General features: G+C 40.6%; 1 protein-coding gene across 2 annotated transcripts in view; it reads right to left on the reverse strand.

The window, feature by feature from the left end:
* LOC410304 (zinc finger homeobox protein 4) overlaps positions 1-11,943 on the reverse strand; it is a 429,015-nt gene extending 417,072 nt beyond the window's left edge. For both annotated transcript variants that reach the window (XM_026443963.1, XM_026443961.1), the window contains exon 1: positions 11,847-11,943. The gene's annotated coding sequence lies outside the window, so the exon portion shown is untranslated. The remainder of the gene's footprint in view (positions 1-11,846) is intronic.
* Between the last annotated feature and the right edge of the window lie 3,071 nt (positions 11,944-15,014).

Here is a 15,014-nt window from a genome sequence, read left to right on the forward strand (position 1 = left end):
GGCAAGATAATTAAAAGAAGAAAAAAAAAAACGTATTTCGTTCTTTCTTTTTTTTTTTTTCTCGAGAATATCGTATTCATGTTTTAATTAACCGATTTGTTGATTCATTCTGATGAACATCACAAAGCGTATTGTAACGACATTAAAGAAATTTTAACAAAGAACGAAATTCCATAATATTTCCCAAACCATGCAACGTTCCGTTTAATCCACCAGAGTGTCCATCCTCCTCCACCGTTTTTCACCCTATCCCAAGTCTCATCCACCTTCGATTCCTTCTTTATACGTTCCCCGTATTTCCCTCATTTTCCGTCTTCTTACACAATCCTCGGCTTTCCCTCTTACAGAATGAAGGTTGGCAAGGGTGTGCGAGACGACGAGGCGAAGGCAGAGAGCATGAAGGCAGAGAGAGGCCAGTCGAGGTGGGAGTAGTAGTGGTGGTAGTAGGTAAGCTGCTCGTGTAGAAGATGGGGGGAGGGTTGGTCAGTGCTCCTTACTTAGAGGGTGGCGAGTCTGTTCTTAATTAACGCTCGCCTCTTTTGCTGCACACCCCCTCGCCACCGTGGCACCGTAATGAGGCTCTTCCAGTGTGTGTACGTGTGTTACACACCTATATGCGCGTAAGTGTCGGCCGGGTGCCAGTGTGGGTGACCTAGATGAGACGCGCCCCCGTCTAACTAATTCTTTTCTTCCGCGCTGACCACTAAAGTAAGTAGATGGCCGTGTACGAGGCACACCACTACGTCTGCGCCACTTCCACACCACCACCCCTGGAATAGGTGTGTGCACATGGAATATATGCCCGGCCATATTCCTCCTCCCGAACCGTAGTCTAGGCTAGCCACCACTCGTGGAACTTACCCTGCGAGAGTTACGCGAACGTAAACACACCGAGGCTGTAGCTTCCGCGCGTTAAAGTGTATCAGAATGGCTTTTGCGCCCCGCCATTCTGTTTCCTGCATTACCACCGTCGGATCGAATGTCACCGGGAGACCTTGCTTTTGCGCACCTTTGCCGAACAACTTGCGGTTATATCGCAATTTGCAATCGATCGTTCCCTTTTCACCTGATTCTTCCTTTACCCCCTTCAAGAGCAGTGCCCAAGAGTATATATGATAAATGTAAATCTTGGAAAGTTTCTTTCGAAGTTGCGAAAACAGATTCTCTCATCGATCCTCTTTGCGATTGGACGAAGATATGATGACAGAACTCACGCACGCTCTCTAGCGGTAGAAAATTGAAACTCAGATAAAGATACTATAATATACTTGAAATAAATTTATAAATGAAGGTTGTTTGTGGAAACAGGAAAGCTAAACGTGGGAAAGTATATAAATGTGTATCTCGTATTTGCATGGATTCGCGTCCTAAACCATAAAATGATCGGTTTCGTTGGCTAAAGACGAGCGTTCGCCTTAAAGAAGAGGGGAAAAGAGAGAGAGAGAGAGAGAAAAGAAGGCAGGTGGACGATCGACGGGCCCATTCTTCAGTCACATCCTGGGCCGGACCCACCTCCGCCTTCCGCCTCCTCCCTGCCCACCCCCTCGGCCAGCCGGCCACGGCGTGGATAACAGCAATTAACCCTTCCCCGTTAATAGAGACGATTGTGATTAATTATCGGATTTAATGACCGGCTACTTGTACTTGTAAATATAGGGACGGAGGACGCGCGCATGTGGGTACACCGTAAAAATTAGAGACCATGATTCCTCAGGGTGCTCCTCCTTCTGCCTAGAACCGATCTTCCTCCCCCGTCCCCTCGCGCCTACTTCCACCTCGTCCTCGTGTGTGTCACCGGTAAGGCGTGCGCCAGAGAGAAACGGCCCTGTCACACTCCGCTGATCTTTTAACCGGCAATCAACCAGACTTGTGGGACTTGTCCATCTTGGTAACGAAACCTAACCTAACAAACTCTTTGATGGAAAAGAATTTTTTCCCCTTCGAATATGGATTAATATTTTTGGATTTGTCAAAGAGTTCGTAAAATCGTAAAATCTTTTAAATGTTTTTGTCTTTTTTCCCCTTCGAATATGGATTAATATTTTTGGATTTGTCAAAGAGTTCGTAAAATCGTAAAATCTTTTAAATGTTTTTGTCTTTTTTCCCCTTCGAAGGAGAATATTAGATTAATATTTTTGGATTTGTCAAAGAGTTATCGTGAAATCTTTTAAATGTTTTTGTCTTTTGTCAAAAACTGATTCGAAGTTGAGATGTGTTTGTAGCGCGTAGATGTCAGTTCATCTTGAAATGATTAGTTTAAGAAAGTGGATAGGATTGGTGATAAAGATACGTTGGAAATAATTTTTTTACATATCAACGGATTATCTTATCGATTTTTTTCCTATAGTATAACATTTATGTAAACGATTTTATAATCATGAATCAAAATAAAGATGCAAAGAAATGGATATGCGAATGACTATAACCTGATAAATTATTGGTTTATTAATTCCACGATATAAAATGATATCAGAAATATATCTACAAAAATTTCTAAACGTTTCAATCAAAAATAAATTAATTGTAACAAACTATTCCAAATATCTAACTTACTAACTTCTCGTCTTTGTCATTTCAATATTTATCGAAACTGGAAGCAACTATCATCTAAAATAATTCGTTAAATAATGCCATTTCCAAATTCCAAGAGAGGCAACGTGCAACATGATTTTCGTAATTTAATCGTTGATTTCACAGCGGGTTTAAAATCATCGGATCATCGTTCGAGGAAAGCTTCCACGGTTTTACGGCTGGAAGTCTCGAACAAGCGCAAACTGTAATAAGAATACGGGGCCGTGAAGGCTTGAAATATCTCTCATTGGTTAACATTGTTTCGCGAAGGAAGGATGGCAGTCGAGCGATGTGTGCCACCACTTTTATATACGCTATTTTCAACGATTCGTTAACCGGTGGAAAACTAGAGATATTATAAACATACAAAGTGTGCGAGTTGTGGAGTTGAATCACGGCCAAATTACCGTATTGACTAATCGCGAACAGGCGTATTACAGGCGGGACGAATAGTACACAGGATATTTCGTTTAAATTGCACGCAATGCATTATTCCAACTGTGTGTATTATACCGTGAAGATCGGACCAACCGGCGAATATTTAAGTATTGTGCATGCACACGAGACGCCGGCGTGGGAGAGCGTGAGCTCACGTGCCGAAATTAACTTTGGTCTCTTGGCATTTAAAAATAATTGGTAATTATTGGCATTATTAATAGTTTCCCTCTGGCTCGAACGCGTACAAGTTTGCAAACGCGGCCGCATGAAAATGCTTCTCGCTGCGTGGCGGAACGTGTTTTTAAAACAGGGTGGAGGGAACGGTTTTGCGATTGTGTGTGATCTCGGCTCCAATCGGATCAAATATATTGCAGTCGATGATTTCAGAAATAATCTCGATTTCGTTTCGCAATTAAAATAGAATTAAATAGAACTACTGGAATAACACTCGAATCATTCGAAATTCTAGATTTTCTAGATTTCCTCATTCTCTGGAAAACAAATGAACGTTTCTTATTACAGACATCGAGTATAAATAATTGTTTAAAAAAAAAATTGTAAGGAAACGAAATTTCAAAGAAGAATTTTAGATTTTTACCCAAGGATAAAATACTATTTAATAAGGGGAGAATTTAATTCAAAAACTCCACTTCACAAAGGAATAAAATAGCTCCTCCACCTGGGAACGCAATCAATTCGATGAAAGAAGCTCGAGCAACGCGCTTTCCTTTTTTTTTTTTTCTTTCGCCGAAGAACCGGACTCGTTCATCGAAGTATCGATTGGTTCGTATAATAATTACCTCCCCTGCATTAGGGGTGACTGCCCCCACCACAGCCCCTAAACGAGAGACTCGCTTGCCTTATATTAGACTAGCCACCCCGACGAGGGTAGGGTGAGCGAACACTATAGCAGTAGACCGGGACGGGAGCAGCTGTTACATTCTTTGAATCCTTTCAAGTCACGTTAATTAATTATTTATCCGTCACGTAAATAACCATCGTCCAACATTTCGCTCGATACGTCCAACTTTTCACAGAAACTGAATCCATACCTTCTAAGAAACTTGTCGTACACCTCGTCTATTCCTCAAAACGCGTTCTTGAAACGCGACCCCCTTTTTTCTTTCTACTCAAACCCTTCTCTCCATCCTCAAAATATACTTTCATCCTGAAAGATGAATCGAGGATATTAGAGAAAACTAATAATAATAAACTAACCTTACGATAATTTTCGAAAGCCTCCAATAATTTACATCGAGCAGCCACTCCCGTCTTATCTATTATTCAAGATTAACAATTAGTCAGCCAGGTTTACAGCTTGAATAATTAACCGGACAAGACTAAGTGGAGCAAAACGATCCTCTCTCTCCCTCCGCCGAAGTAAGTGTTGCACGCGTTGCAACACGTTGGCCGCGAAGCAAGCGAGAAGCAACAAGAGAGAGAGAGAGAGAGAGAAACGCGAGCTCTTCTCTCTCACGGACATACATCTACCGTGAAACGCACCCGCGCTTTCGCTCGACATGTCGGCGGCGCTGGGTGGGTGGGTGGCGGTCGGGGTATTTTTGTATCTAATTATAATCCTCGGGTGAGGGAGCGAGGCGATCGCCTAAAATTAGAGCATATAGTCTAACCGGGTACACCCGTCGCCCGTTATTTTATATTTCGCCGTCTCTTTCGCGCGCCCGTCTCAGACGCCCTCTCTCTCTCTCTCCCGCCACAGAGCCGCGCCGAGCGCGACTCGCTCGTCGCTCATCCTGCCAGCCGCTTTATCGCCGCCTCACCCCTTTCAACGGTTCCTACCCTCTTTCTCTCTCTCTCTCTCTCTCTCTCTCTTTCTCTCTCTCTCTTTACAGACGAATCGTTCGCTCTAGTTGGAAGTTTGGCCGGGAAGAGGCGAGGTGAGAGAATTTCAGTTACGAAGATCGGTTTCTCTTTTCTCTCCTCGTGATGGACAATTTGTGTTTCGAGATCGAGAATTGAGAATTTTGATTTTGGATGATTGTGATATACGTATACGTAAGTGTGTGTGTGTATGTGTAGATGAATATTAATATGTAATGAATAATTTTTATCGAGATTGTGAAATAGTTGTGATGGTTCTATAATTAAAAAGATCGGTTTTTCTTTTCATTCCTTTCCTTTCGCGATGAACAATTTGTGTTTCGAGATCGAGAATTGAGAATTTTGATTTTGGATGATTGTGATATACATATACGTGTATGTGTGTGTGGATGATGAATATTAATGTGTATAAATAATTTTTATCGAGATTGTGAAATAGTCGTGATTCTGTGAATTGAGAAGATCGGTTTTTCTTTTCTCTCCTCGCGATGGACAATTTGTGTTTTGAGATCGAGAATTGAAAATTTTGGATGATTATGATATACGTATACGTGTGTGTGTGTGTGTGTGGATGATGAATATTAATGTGCAATGAATAATTTTTATCGAGATTGAGAAATAATCGTGACGATTCTGTGAATTGAGAAGATCGGTTTTTCTTCTCATTCCCTTCGCGATGGACAATTTGTGTTTTGAGATCGAGAATTGAGAATTTTGATTTTGGATGATTGTGATATACGTATACGTGTGTGTGTATGTGTGGATGATGAATATTAATGTGCAATGAATAATTTTTATCGAGATTGTGAAATAGTTGTGATGGTTTTGTAATTGAGAATTTTATATGGAGAGATGTGAAAATATGCGTTGAAATGAATTGTTTACTTTGGTGGATGGGAATATTAGCAGTGAGAATTTGAGGAATGACTTGTGAAACTGTTGTATTTTTCTAGTAGAGAGCCACTTTGGATATGGAAGCGTCACTTTATTTATTCTTATTTTAGCCACGTTATATATTTAGTTAGTACAAAATAAAAAGTGAAATGTATCAAAAGATTGGGAATTGATAAAACAATTTATGTTTTGAATTGTTGTTGAATACAAAATTGATTATACAAAGATAAACTTTATCAAAGCTTTTTCTTTTTAAATTAATAAGAATGGATCTTATTAAATTAGTGAAGATCTTTTATGGAAAATTATGAATAAATGAAATCCAAAAGAATTCGATACAAATTTTCATTTCTAAATTTGAAAATCGGTATATTTTGAAGGATTAGAGAGAAGGATTAGAATTTTTTTATTTTCAATCGAACATGCAATTTATATGAATATAAACAAGATGTAAATACGGTTATCTGTAGAAAAATTATTTCCTATAATTTTGGAACAAATTTCACGTACGTACGTGTCAACATTGGTTTACCAAAATCGAAATTTCGAGCTGTCGAATAATTCTTGATCCGACAGGCCTTCTTCGAAATCAACAAAATTATTGTCCGCACAAATTGTCTGCAAACATTCTCGAAAAATAATAAAAACTAGGTAACGCGACAGTTTTTAGAAATATTCGAATTCGAGAGTTCAAATTGTTTCACGGTTAGATTCACACTGCAAGTAAATTGATTTACTTTTGAATCCACAAATCCGACAACACTTCCCCATCAATAGATCTATGAATAAATTCGTGGCAATAGTACAACCGTGATACATTTTCTATTTACCGTATAATATTAAATTTTATTGGAAATTTATAAAATATCATTTGTGTATTTACAAGTTTATTTAGATATTTCCACAAATAAAATATATAAAATATAAAATAATAATAAATAATATCGAAGGAATTAATGAATACAGGAAACTCGACCAAATATTCATTAAATTCTGTGACAAAATGTATCTTGGCATCTCACTTTGTACGAGTGCCAGATGAAAGGCTGCGTTATAAAAGCTTTTCCTAGACAGATTTATAATTTTGATTAGATCCCTGTGGAAGAATAAGTTTCAGAAAAAATATTTAAAAATTTTTAAGATAATTGCACAAAAATAAAATTTTTTATCGAAAGAAGAAAGATTCTATCAATTTTAAAGTAATTGGCACAAATAAATAATTTCATAAGAATTCAAAGTTAAGAAGCTTTTAATTTTTCCTTGCATAAAATATCTTTCTAACAACCATTTCCAAAACATGAACACTCTTTCTAGAAGAAACAAATAACAACAAATTGGATTTCATTTCAAATCTCTAAAAAACACATCGAGTTTCTTAATTTTAATCAAAAGTTTAATTAAAGAAACATGCGCATTTCATCCGTAAAATTAAAATCTCAAAAATTAAACTATTCGTTTAATAGATAACCAACGCATCTCGTCTCAAAGATATGCATCCACATTTCCATTTCCAGTAGCTTAATTAATGGACTATGGTTCAGAACAAAAAAGGAACACGATCTTGTGAAGAAGAAGAACAGAAGAAAGAATAAAAGAAGAAGAAGAAGAAAGAGAAAAGAAGAAATAATGATCCATAGTGAAACAATGACACGAGTGACAGCTTGTGATTAGCCGACATAGAAGAATAATCAGGATAATGACGGGTTTACACCCTCTCTCTGCTGCGCGAAAGGGAGTAGATCGAGTGACTGAGGGGGGGGGGGGAAGGAGGCGAGAGAGGATGGCGGTTGCACGGTTTGTCGAGTTAATTGTCGTCTAGCGTGTCGATGCGGACGTACCCCTGTCCAGGCGCACGCAAATGTCACTGGGAGGCACGGAGGGAAGGGTGAAGAAAGAAAATATATAAAAATATGTAAAAGTTGGCGGGTACATGGCAATTAAAAAAAAAGGAAGGGGGGGGGTTGTTCCGTCAGCGAAAATTCGGGGGGAAACCGTAATGGAGGAACGATAAAGAAATACGATCGCGCGCTAATTGATGTTAAAACCACAACTTTAATCGATCGTCGAACAGTTTGTGCCGCGAATGGACGTAGCCGAAATCGAAGAGGAATTGCTTCTTTTTCTTTTTTTTTTTTATCCTTTTAAAAGTAGAAGAATTTGTGGAAGAGATAATTTCTTTATTTATGGATCTTTCATTAAGGATCGAAATTGTATTAAAACGTGCTATAAAAGTTTGATATAGTCTGGCAAAAAAGTAGCTTTCGATTCAATATATAATTATAAAAAAACTCATCAATAGATTTATAACAGAAATTTGAATAGTATAGACAGTGCAAATATTTAATATATGAAAGACAAGTCTAAAGAAATTTTAATGAAAGAGCACAAAGATCCATTGAAACTATTATTTTTACAAAATATTATTTCCAAATATCTATCCTCTCAACCTATTCGCTTAACAAAAGAAAAAATCTCTCTTAATAAAATTAAAAATAAATAAACGATGAATTATTGTCAAAATTATACAATCAATCAACTATACCTAAAAAAAAAAATATTTTTACAATCACACTTTCGTTACATTCATATCTCAATACAATACCTAAATCATCGTGAAATCTAATATATCCCTAGAATTTTTCAAAGCCCCCTAAGATAACTTTACTCAATCGATCGAGAAACAACGTCAAAGGAAATCGAAAAGAAAAAAAAGAAAAAAGAAGAAGAAGAAGAGACACGCACAAGATCGTGGAACGCACGAGCGTCGAGTTTTTCGCGGCGGGGAGAGAGATAATCGGCAAGGTAGCACGATCTAACGCGATCGTGAAAAGATGGAGGATCGGCGGGCACGCGGATAATAATCGCTGATTGGCATCGATCGAGACTCGTTGGGCAGGTTTTATGGGAAAATCGGGTGACACGTGACGAGCGGCGAGCGATCGACAGTCGGCCAGCCAGCTACGTGACCGCGATCGTTGATCGCGACGGGCAGGGAGGAGAGGGGAAGGGGGGGAAGGGGAAACGGCGGAGGAAATAACGGGGAGGAAAAGACGATAATTCGGTCCACCGGCTGCCCCCAAAGGGGGAGAAAAAAACTTAATTTTGTGCGCGGATTATTAATCCGGAATCCGGTTTCTTGCGTGCGATACATTTTCATGCGGGCTGTGACCGGAATCGCGATCGTTATTTATTCCATCGTGCCAGCATTAAATATTCAAACGGGAGAAACGGACGCAATGTGGATCGTAATAGTTTTGTCGCGCTGAATATTTCCACTTGCTTTAACCTTTCTTCAATCCTCCGCGCCAGGCCAGAGTTTCCCGTCGAATCGGGCTCTTCGTGTCGAGGAGCGAATGATTTGGGGGAATTATAGGGGAATCCAGAGGGCGCTTTCGAGAAAACCCGTGTTTCGAATACTAGGAAAGCATCTTCGTTTGTCTTTAACTTTTAAGATTGTATTTTTAATATTACTTGAAACATTATCAAGAACATAAATGTATTTATATATATATTGTTTCTGACAATTTATAATAAATAATTAAAATAATTTTCCTCTCTAAATTTACTAGGCGATAAATGTGAATGAATATCGTGCATTGTATATAATATATATTCTACATTTCCATGCTACGATACACGAATAACATTTAATTTTTCAAATGTAATAAATAATAATAATGATACGTGTTCTAGCTTATTGATAATCAGACTTCCACACTAGAGAATATTTCTAATGAGTTATCCAGACAAGGCGAGCACGAGTGTGAATAGGCACGATGAAAAATCAAAGAATAATAAATTTGCAATGTTTAAATTAATTTAGAAGGAAAATTAACAGATTCGTCGAGTAATTAAACGTATAATCAGGCAACTGGTGATGCAACAAAGCGGAAGGCATTACGTGCAACGTATATGGAAACAAGCGTTCATTGTCCAAATATTAGTAGAAAGTAAGGTTACTCTGCCACAAAATTCTGTTTGATAATAAGGGAATTTGAAGCATACAGATTCGAAACAATACGCGCGCGATATGGAAGGGATCGAACACGACAAGACAACTGAGAGGATCGATTCGAGCTGCCGAATACGGATCGAAAGCCCTGCAAAATTTCAAATTTCTCACAGCAGCGACTGGTCTAGGCCATAAGAACATCGTTAAGATTATATTTAGGCATCATAAAAGAAAATATGCGCCCGTTGGAGCCAAGTCGCTCATTACGTGAGACAGCATTTAACGGCGACGTACGGATGCTGGGCTCGAGCGTCGTATACTCGTGTTAAAATATTAGCGGAGCTGGAATTTCGCTTTTGTTCGACAACTTTTAGAACAAAGTGATGGAAGGAGATTGGTAAGAGTAATATCTAACAATCAGATAGGTCATTCGTCGTTTTTCTTTGTCAATAAGAATAGATATCGCGAATATATTATCGTATCCGAGAGAGAAGGAATCGTTTTCGAAAGAGATGATAAAAATTTCGATAAAGATCTGTAACTCTATATATAATTATTAATAAGATAATTTAAAGAAAGAAACTTTTTTTATTATTATTTTCCCTCCAACTTTTCTATTAATTTCTTTATTGTTGCATCAATTTTTACTTTTTTCAAATTTAAAGAAATTCTATCAATTATTAGATTCTGATATTTAATCCAATATGGTCAATGTAAATACGAAATATGAAATTGCTTAGTCAAAAATTTTATACAATTAGTAAATAACTGTTTTTACTTGGAAAAAATTAGAGAGAGTTATACCATCTTCGATACAAAAGCGACGTAGCTAATTAGAAAAACTTTCGTTCACCGAACGTGTTTCGATTTTTCTTCCACTGTTTTCCCTTCCCTCCCTCCCTCTCCTTTCCCTTTTTCTCCAATAGACGTTGATTTTTACGAGAATCCGCTTCGGGCAGAAAAGTCTTCCGCGCCACGGGATTGTAACGCGGCCCTTGAAACCCGACGATGCTCTTCACTTGTCTGCGAATTTCTAGGTCAATGCTGTCTCTAGCGTGGCCGCCGCCGCACCGTAGAAAAAGTAGCCAGCCGTCCTCCTCGTGAACAATTTCAACCATGTTTCGATTGGAAATTTTTATCCATAATTACATTTACCATTAATCATCTTCTCGAAACAATGCTTATCTCAAATAATACGTATCATAAAATTTAAGAATAACCGACGAGACAGTCATCAATAACGTCAAGCGTGAACGGGTTAATTGACAGCAGGTGAATCCAATTGTAGCAGATTAGCGAAAAAATTAAAAACGTATCGACCGTTGATAAAACAATCTTCGTAAACAATCGATGTAAACAATCGAATAAACAATAAACGAGCCAATTAAACTAATTTAACCCCACTTCTTCGATTCGCTGTATCAAATAATAATAATTCCGTTCCCTCCACAATTTCAACTGTTCCAACTGTTCGACCGTCAAACATTTCGGTCAAGAGATCCCAATTTCGTCCAATCGCGATGGATAAAAGCGGCGGATAAAAAGAAGAGAGAGAGAGAGGGAGAGGAAAAGTCGTGGAAAATTCGTGGAGAGCGGTTGTCGAAAGGGGTTGGTCGCGGAAAATCGCGAAGGGCGGGTCGCGAGAGTGTCGGCGGGCACCGAGGGGGGGAGGAGGGGAGGGTGTCGTTGTGCGCGCCGTCGGGGGCGGGAGGAGGATGGAGGAAGGTGGCGGAGAGTAGGGCCGGCGAAAACGCGGTATGCAAAGCAGGCGGCGAATTTAAACGGTCCTGCGCACAACGAATGGCCTCACCTCGTGCTACGCTCCCTCTCTCTCTCTCTCTCTCTCTCTCGGCCTCGTGCTCCGTCTTCTCGGATGCGACTTCTCGGACACCCACACACGTACACCTGGGCAGAAACACACCGAGGCAACGACAGACACCGAGCAGTATAAACAGAGGCGACGACCGAGTAGCGAAAGGAGAGACAGAGACGGAGAGAGGCTAAAGGGATACGAAGAGAAGGAAGAAGAAGAAGAAGAAGTGGAAAAGCGAGAAGCTTGGACAAAGACGGAGAGAAAGAGAGAGAGAGAGAACGATCTCCCTCTCTCCTCTCCCTCCCCCTATGGCACACGTGCACGCAGCTCAACTACCTTCTCCTGTCACCAGGAACTTCCGCAATAACTTCCCCTTCTGTGCGTGTGTGTCCACTCGAGAAACTCACTCACCGGACGATTGTCTCTCCCTCTCCCTCCCTCCCTCCCTCCCTCCCCCGCCCCCGCGAAGTACCACTCCAGGTATTTATCCTCCTCCCCTCCTGCTCCCCCCCGGCAACGTGGCAACCAGCCCCCACCTGATCCTCTCCCCCCCTTTGTCGGGGAATCTCGAGACGAAAGAAGGAGCGAGGTTCGGTTCGAAAGCACAGAGAGATCGGCGCCGACCGATCGACCGACCGCCGCGACCGGCACCCGCGTCGCTTTTCCACCCGGATTCGAGTAAAATGGCTGCTCTCGCCGCCGCGGCGCGCCCGAGCTTACTGGCTTGCCTCCCTTCGTTTGGGTCTCCACACAGACAGGCGCGATCTGGTCGCACGCGTGTGTGCGACAGCACACGTACTCGTAGGGGCGCACACGCGCATGTACACGCTAGCCACGGAGTGTGGCGAACGCCGCCGCCGCCGCCGCAGCCGCGGCCACGTATATAGAACGTGTATACACGCGTGGGGCTCCCTACTACACGTACACGTCACGCACACGCCGCACACAGAGTTTCGCCCCCGCCAACCACGCGCGCACGTGTCTGCGCGCAGAACAGCTGAGCGGATCGAGGGAACGCGCTTCTTTTCTTTCTCGCCACTCTCTCTCTCTCTCCCCCCTTCTTCTTCTTCTTTTTCTTCTTCTTCTCGCGCTTTTCGATCTTTCCAACCGAGGAAGCGTCTGTCTCGCGGCTGGGGCGAGGGGAGGGGGAGGCTGGGTTCGATCGGATCGATCCGGAATGGGGAGGATCAGCGGGAGGGCGAGTTTCGACGCGAGTTGTCTCTTAGAAGGGTTTTAATTGCGGAGGAAAAGAGAAGAGATGGAAGGTAAAAGAGGTGTAAAGCGAGCGTGATGGATCTCGTGGATGGAATTCTTTGGACAAGGGAAAGTCGATCGTTGTTTCGACGACTATTCGAAGGAGGTTTATGAGGAAAGTGAATCGAAGGCTCGTAGCCGGTGCAACTGTTTCTCTCAACGTTTCTGCGGACTCGCGCGTTTAATTAGATCGGAGTGGATCGAAGCTTGGCACGTACGTCGGCGACGACGCTTAACTGGTCGCGATCGTCGTGCCAGAACGGAATGTTGCGGCGAATGAAGCTGAAACGAGGATGAGCTCATTTGCTCTGACGTATTTAAAAAGCGCAAAAGATCCTCGGCCAGGCAATAAACGCGTGTCACCGAACCCGCACCGACCTAAATGGAAAAGTGATAAACACTGCAATTCGATAAGCGAGTTTTTTTTTTAATCGAAATAATTAATTTTAGAGAATAACATCTCTTTAACATCGAGCCGTTCTATTTTTGAACGAAATATAAATTATATCCACAAACATTCATAAATGATCCAATGAAAATAAATAAATGTATATTTCCAAAATGTCATCACTAGTTTTAATCGAAATAAAAAACATTGCCAAACTTTTCAGGATTCATTTAGAAACGAAACTAAGGAATTCTCCATTTCCACACACGGATTCGTCCTCTACTTTAATTACCACACACACACATATATACTACTTCAATGACATTCGTATAATTTCAAACTTGGAATCGTAATGCAGGGGACAAGTGCACTAGGACAAAATTGCTTTTCTACATTCTCGAAGCACGTCTTACCATTTGAACCTGAACCACTACGATGCGGAGGAGCTAACGGTTTCCAGCGACGATTTTCGTTTCGATTGGGAGGCGGATGCGGGGGCAGCGTTACATCGATTCTACAAGCGCGCTCGTTATGCAGGCTTCGTACGATTTGTAGAATTAATTAGCCCCGATCTCCGCTTATTCTTCTTCTTTTTCAATTTTTCTTTTTTTTCTAACCACGAGAAAAAAAAATATCGTAATTGCTTTGCGTGGGTAAGAAAAGTTGATTACTCTAACGGTACCGCGACTTCTTTTATCGAGAAAGTTCCAGCGGAACGACGTCCACTGCATGGAAATAAAAGACGTTTTCTCAGAATTTTTTATTTTGGATCTTAATCTCATAGGATCAAAATCGTATTATATTCGATCGAAGCATTTCTTTTCTTTCAAATCAATTTTATAATATATTTATAATCAATTTCAAATTCCACGTAATATCTTCATTCCTTCTGTCCAATGGATCATACACTCTATCCACACAAAAAATTCTCGATCCATCGATCCACCTGACGCCAATAATCGTAACACACCTACGATTACCCTTGCTCGCTTCAAAAAAATACCAACTTTCTGTCATGTTTTTTATCGTCTCCCCAGGTAGAGGCCGATAGAGGCGCTAATACCCTAAGTGCTGTGTGCCACGGATTAATTTCATACCTGGCGACGCGAAAAAAAAAATATATATATATATATATCTACTGTACGTCCGTGCGCCACCTTGCCAGCAATTTGATCGTTTATCACGATCAATTAAATTTCCTGCGCGGCGACGATAATTGACCAACGCCATCACCCTTGTACCACGGTGTCGAGATAATCTCTCGGCGCAAGTGCCGATAAATGGCGCATTCGCGTGAATCGTGCGTTCTGTGTACCGCGCTATCATTATTTTACGAGATACGTTTTAAGCGTAATAAATTTTATTGTGCGCCTCCTTTTCCCTCGATCGATCCCTTTCGAATCGCCCTCGAAACAGGCCGCCTCCGCGCGGGTAAACCGGAACCGGTAAACAGATTTTCCAATTCCGGATGGCCAACGAATTCTGGGCATTCCACTTATTTCGTCGTTTCTCGCGCAATCTTCGAAATATAACGTTGTCTCTCGAATTAGTCTTGGTTTTCTTTGGTGAAGTGAGTTTGTTATTAATAATACTCAGTTTGAATATTCTCTATGCATATCGTGGAAAAATATAGAAATTTAATCTTTCGAAGTTTTATTAAAAATATAAATTTGCGTTATATCACTTCGTACCTTTCGTTGGAAGATCGTAGTCTTAGGTTGGAATATTTGAAAAAAGAATGTTATTCTTTTTGGGTGTCAAGATATTTTATAAACTTAAGAAATATATCTTTCTGGAATGGATTTCTTATAGATAAATAAATCAGAATTTGTGCACTATTTTAAAGTAAAATATTGAAATAT

Source organism: Apis mellifera, linkage group LG11 (genome assembly GCF_003254395.2).
Source record: "Apis mellifera strain DH4 linkage group LG11, Amel_HAv3.1, whole genome shotgun sequence".
NCBI lineage: Eukaryota > Metazoa > Arthropoda > Insecta > Hymenoptera > Apidae > Apis > Apis mellifera.